The following is an 11,677-nucleotide window of genomic DNA, read 5'->3' as shown; positions in this document are numbered from 1 at the left end:
GTAAGATGAGACCACAATTATCCCAGCTTTCTGCTTAGAGGCAATTCCTGAAGCATACACAGCTAAGAAAAGAGAGACAAATAGAGCCCAGTTATCTTGTGGGGTTGAGGAAACAGAGATCAGCACTCAGGGAGGTCACAGCACCTAGAATTTGTGGGGCAGAGCTCCAGAGAAGAGAAAACTACACAGGGGAGAACTTCAGAAATTTGCATAAAGGTTCCCTGGAGTCACTGAATGAATGCCGATCTGTGCATGCATAGGGTGAATCTGCACAAGGTTGGGCAAAGAACAACTCCTCAGGAAAGAACAACTATTGGGGAGCTGTGCCCCCCAAAATTCCCAGAGCTCACACAAACCTGGGAACTGTTCAAGTTCCTACCAGCCAGAACCACCTTATTGATTACATGGAACGTTCATCAGATCCCATAGGTGAGTCATACCTTAGAAGAAGGGCTAAAACAGCCATTGAGTTAAAGCTACCCTAGAATTTTCCTCAACAGTTTATAAACAAACCTCAAATGAGTCAGGCTGATTGTTAAGTAACTGCCAGAACAAAGTCCAACCACCTTTAAAGGAATACAGAAAAATCCATCACTCAACAACATAAAATTCACACAGTCTGGCATGCGATGAAAAATTAAAAGACAAAAAATTAGGAGATTAAGAAATCAATACAAATAGACCAAAAATTGACAGAAATGATGGAATTAGCATATAAGGACTTTAAAACAGCTATTAAAATATAAATATGATCAGAGATTTAAAGGAAAACATATATGAGAGAAATGGATGACATAAAAGTAACCAAATAGAAATTCAAGAGATGAAAAATAAGATATTTGATATAAAAATTTCACTGATAGTACTAACAGTAGATTAGATAACAGTAGATTAGAGACTATAGAAGAAAAGATAAGTAAACTTGAAGAAATACCAAGGGAAATTATTTAAAGTGAAGCACAGAGAGAAAAAAGACTGTGCATGTATAGGGGAAAGACCAGAACCTCAGTGACCTGTGGGACAATACCAAGTAGTCTAATACATGTCTAACTGGAGTCCTTGAATTTGGGAGAGGCAGGGTACAATGGGTAAAATATTTGAAGAAATAATGGCCCCAATTTTTCTTACTTTGATGAAAATTATAAATCCAAGAAGCTCAATGAGCCCCAATGGAATAAACAAACAAACAAAAATAAACAGACCAAGGTACATCATAATCATATTGCTCACAACCCATGTTAAAGAGAAAACTCTTAAAAGCAGCCATAGGAAAAAAAATATTATGTACAGAGGAAGAAAGATAATCAAACACAGACTTTTCTTCAGAAGCTTTGCAAGTCTTCTGACAACGTCTTATGACAATAGAATGGTACCTTTAAAGTGCCAAAAGAAAAGAAACTCAACCAAAAATTATGTTCCAACAAAAATGTTTCAAAAATGAAAGTGAAGTAATAACTTTTTCAGACAAAACCTGAGGGAGTTCATTACCATCAAATCTGCACCTACAACAAATGACAGCAATAGTAGTAAAGAGGAGGAGGGGGAATAGAAGTCTACTGTTGAAAGCGTTTTGCCTTATACCTGAAATTATATTATTTGAAGGGAGACAGTGATAAATTTAAAATGCATACATATTGTAAGTCCTAGAATAATCAAAAAATAAAACAAGCAGTCTGACTAATACATCAATAGTGAGTATAAAATAGTATATTTAAAAAATACTCAATTCTTCAAAAGAAGGCAAGAGCAAAAAAAGAGAAAAAACAAAGAACAGATAGAACAAATAGAAGTAGCAAGACATTACATTTAAAACCCATCATATTGATGGACCTTGAGGGAATTATGTTAAGTGAAATAAGCCAGCTAGAGGAGGATAATCTCTGTATGACTCCACTCATATGAGGAATTTAAAAATGTGGACTAAGAGAACAGTTTAGTGGATACCAGGGGAAAGGTGGGGTGGGGGGTGGGCACAAAGGGTGAAGTGGTGCACCTACAACACGACTGACAAACATTAATGTACAACTGAAATTTCACAAGATTGTAACCTATCATTAACTCAATAAAAAAATAAACAAATAAATAAAACCCATCATATTGATAATTACATTAAATACAGATGGTCTAAACCGGAGTTTCTCAACCTCAGTGCTATTGACATTTAGGGCCAGATAATTCTTGGTTGTGGGGCCTGTACTTTGCATTGTAGGATGTTTAATAGCATCCTTGGCCTCTATGCACTAGATGCCAGTAGAGACCTCCCCCACCTCTGTCACCGTGAAACCAAAAATGTCTCCAGACATTGCCAAATGTCCCCTTGGAGAAAAATTGCCCCTTTTTAAGAGCCACTGATCTAAACATTCCAATTAAAAGGCAAAGAGTGTCTGACTGAATGAAAAGCAAGATCCAATTATATTCTGTCTAAAAAAGCAAAAAAGCCACTATAATGTAAAGACAGAGAAAAGTTGAAAGTAAAAGGACAGTTTCCTTCGTTGGATTAAATGCACAGTGAGGCCCCTTATTGCTCCAAGAATCTATATGACCACTGCTCTATTCGACAGTATCTGCACTGATTCCCTCAGCCCTCTCCCACTACCCATCACTCATGTGGCAAACGACAAGCACAGGGATAATATTCAAAAGACATGAGGAAAAAGTCTCCTTCCTTCCCCTGCATTCAGTCACCCATTCTCCTCCCTGGTGGCATCTACTAGTACAATTTCTTATATATTCTCCCAAGATATATTCTATGCATTGGCAAATATGAGTACAGGCATTTTATTTTCTTCCCACAAACAACACATTTACCCAGTGTTCTGCACTTGGTTCCCCCATTTAGCGCATTTAGCGTAGGGTGCAAATCCTTCATATCAGTACATAGAGATAGATCTCTTTTTTTGTTACAGCTGGATGGCATTCCATTGTATTGATGTGCTGTGATTTGTTTGAACAGTCCTCGGCTCATGGCTATTTGCTTCCCATTTTGCTAGCACAAATAATATAGCAATGGATGACCTTGTACTCATATCATTTCACACGTGTCAGTGTATCTGTAGGATAAATTCCAGAAGTGGAATCCTTGGGTCAAAGACTAAATAGGTATTTGTTATTTTGGGAGATACTGCCAAAGTGTCCTCCATGTTGGATATAAAACTTTTTGATTTTTGCTAATCTGACAGGTGGAAAATGCTACTTTGTATATTTAATTTGCATTTAAGTGAGCTTGAATATTTTTTCATGAGCCTAAGTGGTATTGCATTCGTTTTGCTGTGAACTGTCCATTCATACCCTTTGAGATGGTCGTTTCTTTTTGATTTATAAAAAAGACATGACTAATGGTCATGTCCTGACCAATGACCTTGACACCAGCATCAACACACCTGTCACCTTATTAACCCAGGTATGAAATCTTCGCTTTGCTACTTGTTGTGTGATCTTGGGCAAGCTACTTAACCTCTTGGGGCTTCAGTGTCCAAGTTTTTGGCATAGGCTTATCAACATGGCGCACGACGGCACCTTTAAAACCAAGGAGTCGGCTTGGACCTGTGAGTCAACAAAGTACAAGACACGTTTCTCCGCGGAGAAATTCTGCTTAGGCACGGAGGCCCGCACGTAGCAACCAAACGGCGGAGTCCGGGAGATGCGCCCAGAGAAAGTGGGGCCTGACTCCTTAAAAGCCCGAGTTCTCCGTTTTGAGAGAGCCGCGACCCCGGCCGTGACCGACAAATAGAAATCGAGCAAAGAGGAGCCAATTTCTGCAGCGAGATTCGCCTCCTGGTCCCTCCTCCTGCTCCCAGGCGCCCTCCCCTACCAGGCCGAGCGCGGCGCTGCGGCCCCGGCAGCCCAGACGCGGCGGGTGCGGCTCGGCCCGGGGACCCCGGGTGGGGAGAGGCGGGGGTGGGCCCGGCGGTCACGTGAGCCGGGCCAGCTGTTAGCGGAGGGCGGCGGGCCCGAGCACCAGGAGTCTGGGGAGGGGGAAGCGCCGGACGGCCGCCTCTGCCACTGCAGTTGCAGCCCCCGATGTCGCCGCAGTAATAGCGGCCGCAGCAACACCCGCACCCTCGGCGCACTCTCGGCGGCCGCAGGATCAGCACCGCAGAGCCGAGCCAGGAGCCCGCCACCCCGCAGGTGAGCCCCGGCGGGCACGACCGGGAACGCAGGGCGTCTGCAGCTGCTTCCCCGCGCGGGTTTCATCCCGATCCGCCATCGCCGTCCCCGTGCCTCGTCGCCTGCTGCTGTCCCTCCCAACCCGCGGGTACCGCTATCCCGGGTCGAATCCCGCGGGTGCAGACTTGGGCGGGCTGGGCTCCCTGGGGGTCAGGGGAGAGGTGGCCCTGGCCCAGGGTTGGGTGACTTGGGCTAGTAGGCTGCGGGGGCGCAGGAGAGGGACGCCCCATCCCGGGGCGCGGGCACTGCAGCCTGGTTGGAACCTGTCTCTGCTCTCCACACCCCATCCTTCTCCCCACCTCCCTTTAACTCTCAAAACCCCTCAGGCTATGCTGCAGTTCCCCTTTTCCAGTATTGCGGTTTCCTGATATCCCAGTTGCTGGCCCGCTGGGGTGTGTCCCTTGTGCGCCCTGCACCCCCGCCACCCCTCGGGCCACTCCGGCGCAGCGCGGGTGGTGGAGCGGGCCTGGCACCTTCGCAGGAGGTAACGCACCTGCCGCGCGGGCGGGCTCGCGCGAACATGGCTGCCTGGAGGGGCCCGCTGCCCTTGACCCGGCTCTGCCCCCACATCCACCGGGTCCGCGATCCGACTCGTGTCCGGGGGACTGCCCTCCCCTTAAGGGCAGACGCACGGGCTGTAGCTCTGGTCTACGTGGGCCGCAGGACTTGACACAACTTCCCCCCAAGCCACACCCGGGGCGGGTCTTGGGGGTGGGGGGTGTCAGGGCATGTTAACGCAATGGCGCCGGGGCACTTATTGGTAAAAAGCACTCATGTCTTTAAGACGATTGTCCGCTTCAGTTTGCTTTTGCGTCCTCGGTTCGCTTGTCTGCCGGGGCGCCGATTATTGGGCGACATCACTCTTGAGGTCTGAGACGAGTGTGGTCTGCAAAGCAGGAGGGGCGCTTGAACTTTAGAAAATTGACGAGGACCCGGATTTAGAGCTTAAAAATGTCCATTATACCCAAGTGCGTCTAAGGAAGCTGTCATTTACCGTGACACAAAACTGACTTGGTAGAGTTCTGTTAAATAATACTGCCTTTCTGGATTTGCTGTTTAATTCTTGCTTGCAAGTGTCTTGAATTACGCTGGTGTCCAGCTTCCACGTGGTGTGTGTGTGTGTGTCTGTGTGTGTGTGTCTGTGTGTGCCTACTGTGTTCCAAGCCTGCCCAGAAGATGCATCACTTGCAGAGGAAACCTATATTAATTCAAAATGGCAGCATGAAAAATCAGGCCAGACTGAAGCAGCACAGACCACAGCTAACATCAGCTGCCCCCTGACTTAAGCCGTGGTGAGGGAATCTTCGGGAGGGAAGGCTCTTCTGGGTGTGGCTGCAGCCAGCTCTTGGGGTAGGGAGTGATTATTGCATCAGGCTAGATTACAGGGTGCTGTCGGGTCCTGGAGAGGTTCAGTGGGAAGTTTGGGGAGCTGTAATTATCTTCTCTAACTTATCAAAAGCTGATGCAAAGACCTAATTAAAACTCTCCGTGATTTTGGTCTGATTTTCTCCAGGCTCTGCTAAAGTCTGTTTATGTGGCTGCTGATGTCTGTTTGATACGTAACTTCTGTGTTTTGTACCTACAAGTGGCTCATAAGAGATGAGTGTCTAGTGTAAACATCATCCAAGAATAGTACATATAACAAATACCAGGTTCTTAGAGCAAATTTCCTTGGAAGAACCGATTTAGCACCATGAGCAAGCACCCAGGCACAAGAGAATGTTGAATTCTTGAAAGATGACGCATTTTAGGATTTTTTATTTTTTGAACAGCCTTTCTTTCCCGTTTCACTGCCGTGCTGCCAGCCATCTTCTCATTTAGGAAGGAGGAGTTGCATGAGGAGGCAAGTGTTTCAGGGATAATGGAATAGAGGAAGATTAGCGCAAAGGTCAGGAGTGGTGAGCCGGGAGCAGCCTGAGAGAGGTTGTCTGCTGTCAGCTCCCTTTTTACAGCCTGGGAGGCTGAATCCAGCAGGCTGAATGGACTGCGCCCAAGGTCATATAGCTGGTTGGCATCTGGCAGTGAGGACCAAAATCCAGGTCTTATAACCCCCCATTTCAGGGTTCCACATGCCACCTTTCAAAGCCTGGGGGAAAAGGGCAAACCTGTCATTATTAGGACGGCAAACGTGTAGAGCAGCTGGAAACCAAACTGTGACATGAATTTTAAAATCTATAGGTATTTAAAGTAAGTGACTACACTTTAGTTTCCTGATTCAAGCCCATTTAACTTCTTAAACTGTGCCTACCTCCTGTTCCCATTTTCCAATGACTAGACTGCTTCTATATTTGAGAACCAGAAACATAATTTAGTCAAAAATCTTTGAGGTGAGAAGTGCATTTTCTGATTAAAAAATGAGTTGCTCCTGTTTGTGGAGAATCATTAGGTCAATTTCTTTTTAAAAGAAACCAAAGTAGGACGTATAATAGCTTTTGAATGTATCTAATTTTAAGTAAAAGTAAATATCAAGCCTATTTTAAAATAACTTTGAAGTAGCCCTGAAGAAAGAGGCTTCTTCTAGAATTTGAATTTGAATTCTCTGAGTCATATACCAGTAACCTCAAATCTACTAAAGCAGAACCAGAAATTGTACACACGTTGGTGTTTGTGCAGAGGTGGCGAAGATCTCGAGAATATTTCTTCTGGGTATTCTGTACCTTCAACCTGGTGATCTTCAGAAGAAGAAGGTGGGCAGGTTGTAGGGAACAAGGAGAATAATTTGAGATGGTAAAGCAGATAGGAGCTAGATGTGGATAGATATGTCAAAGTGAAGACATGCTGATGCCACGTGTGACATTTAAAAAAAATAACTTGCATTAGAGCATGAGTGTGCAGATTCATTTAAATTCCCCTGATATGCCAGATATTTTAAATCACAAGTTTTTAAAATACATAAACACATGCAATTTGTGTTTGTTGGAGAACAATCAAATGTATACATAAGCCGAAGTTGTTTTTTTCTTTTTTTTTTTTTTGAGGAAGATTAGCCCTGAGCTAACATCTGCTGCCAATCCTCTGCTCTTTGCTGAGGAAGACTGGCCCTGAGCTAACATCTGTGCCCATCCTCCTCTACTTTCTATGTGGGACGCCTACCACAACATGGCTTGCCAAGCGGTGCTACGTCTGCACCTGGGATCAGAACTGGTGAGCCCTGGGCCGCTGAAGTGGAACTTGCTAACTCAACTGCTGTGCCACTGGGCCGGCCCCAACCAAAGCTGTTTTTTAAAAATCACCCATGATCCCTTTATCCAGCAATAATCAGTCATTATGATCATTTTCATTGGAATAAGAGCCTAGGTCTGTGCTGTCCAGTTCAGTAGCCACTAGCCAGCAGCCACTAGCCAGTGGCTATTGAGCACTTGAAATATGGCTAGTCTGAATTGTGATATGTTGTGAGTATAAAATATACACCAGATCTCAAATATATGAAAAAAAAGAATTTAAAATATCTCATTAACAATTTTTATATTGATTATATATTGAAGTAATATTTTGGACATATTGGATTTAAATAAAATATGTTATTAAAAATAGTTTCACCAGTTTCTCATTTTTTTAGACGTGACTACTAGAAAACATAAAATTGCATATGTGGTTGCATCTGTCTTCCATTATATTTCTGTTGGAATGTATTGGTCAAGATCATTAACAAAAAGGGGAGGTTGGTTGAGGTGTGTTATACTGACATAGACCTGGACATGTAAGGAGAGAGAAGATTGAACAGAAACTGGAGGGGAGATAGGATGGATGGAGAAGGATACAAGGAGCAGGTGCTGAGGGACACTTCATAGATGGAGAGAGTGAGTATGTGGTGGGCTGGGACTGCTGGATGATGAGACTTTATGAAGCAGAAAAAGCAGAGTGTGTGGTGTTCCCGGATTTGGAGTCAACAGAATTGGGGTTGGCAGGGGTTACGGTGATGAGACTAACCAGGGTGGTGAAAGGACAGCACGGACACAACTCCGCAGCACACTGGAAAGTCACTTCCACATTCTGATATGTCTGGTTTCACAAACATATCAAACACATCAAGGTAAGATGAATGCCTCTCATACAAAGAGAGGTTTCCAGGCTGCAGGTCCGGGGACCTTGGTCCTAGCTCTGGTTCTGTCTCTAATTAGGGATGTGACCTTGAGTAAGTCACTCATCAAGACTCTTATGATCTCCTTCTTAAAATGGGATAAACAAACACTGTCCACTGACTTTGCTGGGTGGTTTCCATGGGATGAAATATGGCATATTAAAAAACACAAGGGATTATTAGAATTTATATTAGCCTATTACAACACTGCACACTAAGGTAACTTTTTCTTCTACACTTGTGCATACGAGGACAACAACGAAAAGACTAGCCTTCCTCTGGTTCTACCAATATAAATGCTCAAAACTGTTACATTTTTGAGTAACAATATTTTTGGGGATTAGGAGTGAGTTAGCGATCTGGACAGATTTCTTCCCTCCTTTCCCCATCCTAAATAGTCAGTTATCCCGACACCATTTTTTGTTTAATACATCTTTTCACCTCGGTTTCAAATTCAGCCTTCATCATATACGAATTTCCTGCATTATATGAATATATTTCAGGAGCCTCTGTTCTATTAATCTGTCTATTCTTGCATCAGTATTAACTGTTTTAATTACTGAAACTTTGTAATGTGGTTTAATATCACGCAAGGTTAGTCTTTTGTCATTAGTTTTCATTTCTGAAACTTCTTGGGTACTCTCACATAGCCTTTCTAGATGAACTTCAGGACCCTTTTTGTCAGGTTATGTCCAAGACTGATTGCTGCCGAGTGACCCCGTGGATTATTAGGGGAGACTGACACCTCTGTATAGCATTGGATCTTCCCAGCAAGGAACAGGAATATCTCCCTGCTCTTCAGATCTTCTCCGATGTCCCCCAAAAGCCCTACAGTTTACTTCATTGAGGATTTGTACATCTCCTTCTAGTAAACTTACCAGCAAATGGGCAGAACGCCCATGAAGAAAACTACAGAACTCCAATGATGGACTTAGAGAAAAGCTCACGCCAACAAAGACTAGCCCTGCCTCTGGTTGGAAAGATGGAGGCAGGGCAGCCTGGTAGTTAAGAGTATTTTGGAGTTTGGGTTCCCACTCCACTACTTGCTTGTCATATGACCCTGGGGAAGACTTAACCACTCTTAACTTTTATATGTTATATATTTTTATATATTACTTAGCATGTTATTAAGCTCATAGTGAATGGTTAATATTCCATTACAAAATGTTAGATTTTATGATTTTGATTAATTTAGTTATCCCTGTCAAATGAATCTATAAAGCCAGTATAATTTCAATCACATGCCTAGAGGGACTCTGGAAACATTTTGCCAAATTTTTTAAACGTTCAGCTGGAGAAACAAATGGATGAAAGAGCCAAGAAATGTAGAAAAGAGTCGTTGGGATGAAGTAGGATCTATATTCGCTTTTTCTCTGAGATAGATTGGCCACAACCCTCTAGCACTTTGTACCTACCCACTACCAGGTGATTGGCATATCCTTTTCCATCATTCTATGTGTCTCTTCTACCCTCACTCTCATACCTACCCCCAATCTGGGCCTTATATGGGATCTTCTTCTCAGCAACTCTCAGGGGTGGTTTCAAAGCTCTTATCAGTGGAAGGAATGGCTAAGACCACCTGCTCCCCTTCCTTTTGTGACAGGTAAGCTACCTGAAATCCAAGAAGGCAAGAAGTGATGTAGGTGTCAATCATATCTACGTGTCCTCCCTCCCTCAGTAGCTCCCAGCATCAACCCAGTCTGAGATGGTGGTGAGCTTAACCGGACGGAATGTCAGGTCACCCAGTGAGAGTGACTGAAAGGGGAGAGAGCTGGGGGTCTTCCAACTTGAGTCTCACTTGAAGCAGAGGGAAAGAGCTGGAGATGGTTAATGTTCGCTTCTTCGTGTGTTCTTAATGGTTATATATTTAACCTAAATCTCTCAGTGCTTAATCTACTGCCCTAAGGTGAGGTAGACATCCTTGAAACCTCCCATAAGCTTTCCAATCATTGTTTTCAGTTAGGTTGCTGCCTTCCTCTCTTGGTTGTGTACATGAGCACCTCTTCTTCTGGATGATAGAGACCTTGAAAACATCTGTGGAGCTCCATTTTCCCTTGGGTTGAACAAGCAGCCTGTAGGTGGTTAGGGGCTCAAAATACACATTGGCAATTCATCTGACTTCTTAAAAATCCTAATCAAAATGATGTAGCAATCAAAGGCTCTTCTGAATATTTTTTTCTCCTCTTAAAGTAAAACCTTAGTATACTTTAAAATTACACTTATCAGTGCCCTAGTGACCTGGAAGAATTCAATGAAATGTCTTAAAATGTCCTTCTCAAGCACTAAAGTAATCAGATTTATAAAAAAATGATTAAAAATCCAATGAAGTAATATGAGCTTGCTATAAAGAAATTTAAAATGACATAACTGATAAAGTAAAATTTAAAGTTTCTATCTCTATATCTCACCCTTACTCCTATTGTCAGTTAGATATTAATCCTTCTTGGCCCTTTTCTTTTTTCCTATCTGTCAGTCTATCATCTATCTATGTATTTATCATCTATCTATCTTTTATACTTATATTTACATAAACGTTTATGTGCACACAAATATATACATACAAATATATTTGTATACACACATTATTGTATATATATATATATAGGGTCCTTTTGATAATAAAGTGGGATAAATTTCCTAATGGTAAAACGCCAATGGCTCTAACCTTAATGGACATTTACAAAGTAGTTCTAAAGTCCATTTTGCTAGACATAAAGTAACCCTCTGTTTACTAGCAAGATTTAAATCTTATTACTTTATTTCTTCTGTAAGAAGTGAATGTTCAGCTAATTTTTTTACAGGGATAGAGTGTAAACCACCATTTTAAGAATGGGAAGGTTTTTTAGAATCTCAGTTTACAGAGTTGACAGGTACATATCAAATCACATTAATGGGAAAAGATCAGAATAGACAATGCATTGTTTAGATGAGAGAGGAAAACAGATGGTGGGAATAGGAAGGTCATAATTCAGAGTAACCTTGCCAAATTAGTGGACACAATGACAGCAATGTTAGAAATGAGAACAGAAGGAAATGAAAGGACCCTAGAAGCGGCTTGCTCAGTAGTTCCCAGATCTTCCCCACAGAGAATGCTTTTGGCAGCTGACCACATACCTGCCTGTTTCAAACACCTTCTTCTCCTTTATCTCCAATATCATTATATTCCCAGAACACTGTTCTTTAAGAACAAGTTAAGGGAACAAACCTTTCTTGCATTCTAGATACTCTGCATATATTATCTCATTTAATCCCCATAACAGTACATGGTAGACATTGTGGCCACATTTTATAGATGAAGAATTTAGTGGAGGAACTACGCCTGGAATCCAAGTCTGTCTGCTTCTTTCTTAAAAAGCCATCATGTAACTGCTTAGAGAGATCATCGTGACTGCACAGTTCTAACGTGCATCATTAATGTGATGCAAGCCA

At 42.8% G+C, this 11,677-nt stretch overlaps 1 protein-coding gene across 1 annotated transcript in view; it reads left to right on the top strand.

Annotated features, from left to right (window-relative positions):
- Positions 1-3,871: 3,871 nt before the first annotated feature.
- SCRN1 (secernin 1) overlaps positions 3,872-11,677 on the top strand; it is a 61,512-nt gene continuing 53,706 nt past the window's right edge. The window contains exon 1 of the mRNA XM_046669941.1: positions 3,872-4,128. The gene's annotated coding sequence lies outside the window, so the exon portion shown is untranslated. The remainder of the gene's footprint in view (positions 4,129-11,677) is intronic.

Source organism: Equus quagga, chromosome 8, assembly GCF_021613505.1.
Source record: "Equus quagga isolate Etosha38 chromosome 8, UCLA_HA_Equagga_1.0, whole genome shotgun sequence".
Lineage (NCBI taxonomy): Eukaryota > Metazoa > Chordata > Mammalia > Perissodactyla > Equidae > Equus > Equus quagga.
Note: the sequence above shows the minus strand (reverse complement) of the source record. Positions and strands in the feature narration are given on the sequence as shown.